At 47.0% G+C, this 3322-nt stretch overlaps 1 pseudogene; it reads left to right on the forward strand.

Annotated features, from left to right (window-relative positions):
- Positions 1-598: 598 nt before the first annotated feature.
- Positions 599-2019, forward strand: LOC109912868 (annotated as a pseudogene).
- Positions 2020-3322: the final 1303 nt, after the last annotated feature.

Raw genomic sequence — 3322 nt, forward strand, 5'->3', positions numbered from 1 at the left:
ATCCTCAGGCACTGGCTGGAGGTCAAGGTGCCAGAAATTTTCTCAATATTTCTCCAATACACAACCCTTGGGTTGGTTCTAACTGGTTTCCCTGAACCTTTGTGACCCCTTTGACTTTGGTTTCCATTGTTCTCTGCAGTCAATAGCTTCTGTTCAATTGTTTTGGCCACTTTTCTGTCAGGCCCAATTTCTCTGTGTATCAATTTAGAATGTCCGATTTTGGGCCTGTGGTTGCTTGACCACATTATATTTCTGTGTAAACCAGGATCAGAAGAATCTGGAAGAAATGCACAGAGGCGTGAGGTGGTAAAATTTACAAAACGCAGCAGCAATCTGCTTGTCGTTGACACTTCGGATGGTTCAAGCCAACGCTTTACTCTCCACAAATGCTGCTTATCATGGTCCTTATTTCCACATTTTGTGTTTACATCTTTCAGATTATTCTCATCATTTAGGTTTTGTATCCATACAAAGTCATCAATTGTCTAAAGTCATCAATTTATATTAAATGATTTGTTATTAGCACACACTTGCTGTACATTTATTCGTGCCATAGACAGAAGTGGAGCTGGGTTTAACTTTATGTCTAGAGTCAGAGATGACAAATGGACCAGTTCTAATCATCCTGGCAGCAGTCATGAAATATTTGCTTTTCTCTGCTAAGGGCCAGTTGGATTTCTGTGCCCTTTTGTTCATTCCCAGATGTACTCACTTTGATGTCTTTGAGAACAAGAAGAAGAACATCAAAAATTGCTCGCAGAGTCTTAATCATGGACAGATGTGAAGTGCTGATTCCAGACTACCTCAACTTTGTCCGTGGTATGGTGGCCTCCGAGGACCTGCTCTTGAATATTTCAGAGCTACTGGAAACTTCACAAGCAGTTCTCAAAGAATCTCAAGCCTAGTATCCATGAGGACTCTCTGAATCGCAAGTAGCTGTCTGAACTGCTGCATTGCTACACCTCAGAATGTGGAGATGAACTCACACCATCGACAGACTATGTCTCAGTGTGAAGGAAAACCAAAAGTGTATCTACTGTATAACTGGTGAAAGTAAAGATCAAGTAGCTAATTCTGCCTTTGTGCAGCCTATAACAAAGCAAGGTTTTGAGGTGGTTTACATGACAGTGCCTAATGATGAATATTGTGTGAAGCAGTTGAAGCAGTTTGTTGGTAAGCAGCTCATCTCTGTCTCAAAGGAAGGCTTTGAACTGCCTGAGGATGAAGAAGATAAGAAACATGAAGAAGACCAAAGTTTGACAACTTGCGCAAGCTTATGAAGGAGATCCTGGACAAGAAAGTGGAGAAGGCGACTGTTTCCAACCGGCTTGTATCCTTCCCATGACGTGTTGTGACCGCAACAATGGCCAGACTGCAAACATGGAGAGCTTCATGAAGGTTCAGCCTCTGAGAGACAATTCGACGGTGGGTTATATGATGGCCAAGATGCACCTGGAGATCAACCTTGACCACTCAATTGTGCACACCCTGCGAAAGTTAGGCCAAGGTAGACAACAATGACAAAGTTGTGAAGGACTTTGTCATCCTGCTGTTTGAGACTGCACTGTTATCCTTGAGGTTCTCATTGGATGATCCTCAAACATACTCAAACCATATCTATCAAATGATCGAGCATCAATAATCCATAGAATCCCTACAATGTGGAAGTAGGCCATTCGACCCATCGAGTCCACACCGACATGCTGAAGAAGCATCCCACCCTATACCTGTAACCCCATATTTCCATGGCTAACCCACCTAGCCTGCACATCCCTGGACATTATGGGCATTTTAACATGGCCAATCCACCCAACCTGCATATTTTTGGACAGTGGGAGGAAACCGGAGCACTTGGAAGAAACCCATGCAGATACAGGGAGAATGTGCAAACTCTACACAGACAGTCACCTCAGGGTGATGATGATGAGGGGACTGTGGAAGGGACCAGCCCACAAGCTGTTGAAGAAATCCTACTTCTTAAGAGATGATGATACATCCCACATCGAGGAAGTGGATTGAAACTGTACATTTGCTTTGCTACATTTGCCCTTGGTGTATTCAATTTAGACTGCTATATTGAATTTGGACAGTTGTGGAGTAATGATTATCTGATTCGATCCACATGGATTGGGTTTGATTCCTTTTGGGGGAGTAAGCCTTGCACTACAGCCATTATCAAATGTCATCTTTTTTATTTTGAAATGCATATAGTTTTTACTTTTACATCTAAGTGATGCAAAATAAAATCCAAAAGCACTAGTGCAAAAAAAGGTGAAATGGACAATAAGGATTCTTGCTCTGATGAAGGGTGTAGGCCCGAAACGTCAGCCTTTGCGCTCCTAGGATGCTGCTTGGCCTGCTGTGTTCATCCAGCTGTGCACCTTGTTGTCTAGGATTCTTGCTCATTCTGTTCACCGCATGCGTGCTTGTATGTGTTTGAATGTGATTGTCTGTCTGGGTATCTGGGAGGATGTCTGTGTGTGGGTTCTTGTTGGGGAGTGTGCCTTTGGGGTGGCATCTGAGTATGTCTCCAATTCCCTCCCCCATCAGGGAATCCCCAGACACCCCCAATTCCTCGCCTGGCTGGAATTTCCAGAACCCCCTGGCACCTCCAACTGGGATCCCCAGATCCCTCCACCACCCTGGGATCTCCAAATCCCCCAATCCTTCCCTCCTCCACCACGGGATCCCCAGACCCTCCCCTCCGATCCCTCCCCCACCTCGGATCTCCAGACCACCTGATCCCTCCTCTACCCTGGATCCCCCCTGATCCTTCCCCCACTGTGGATCTCCAGATTCATCTGATCCCTCCACCACCATATGATCCCCACACATCCCTGATCCCTTCCTCACCTGGAATCTCCAGACTCCCCCCAATTTCTACCGCATTCTGGTATCTCCAGATGCCCCGATTCCTACTGCCCCCTGGGATCTGCAGATCTCCCAATCCCTAGCCCACCCTGAATCTCCAGAACCTGCTGATCCCTCCCCACCTGGGATCCCCAGACCCTTAATTTCTCCCAAACCCTGGGATCTATCCCAAACCCTGGGATCGCCAGACCCTCTGATCCCTCCCCCATCCTGAGATCTGTAGACACCTCCAATCCCTCCCACATCCTGACATCTCTAGACACCCCCATCCCTCCCCCATGTGAGATCTCCAGACCCATCTGATCCCTCCAACACTATAGGATCCCCACACATCCCTGATCCCTCGTTCACCTGGGATTCCAGATGCCTCGATCCCTACTGCACCCTGGGATCTCCAGACCCCCCCACTCCCTAGCCCACCCTGGGATCTCCAGACCCTGCTGATCCCTCC

The sequence above is a fragment of the Rhincodon typus genome, chromosome 17, assembly GCF_021869965.1.
Source record: "Rhincodon typus isolate 14 chromosome 17, sRhiTyp1.1, whole genome shotgun sequence".
Taxonomy (NCBI): domain Eukaryota; kingdom Metazoa; phylum Chordata; class Chondrichthyes; order Orectolobiformes; family Rhincodontidae; genus Rhincodon; species Rhincodon typus.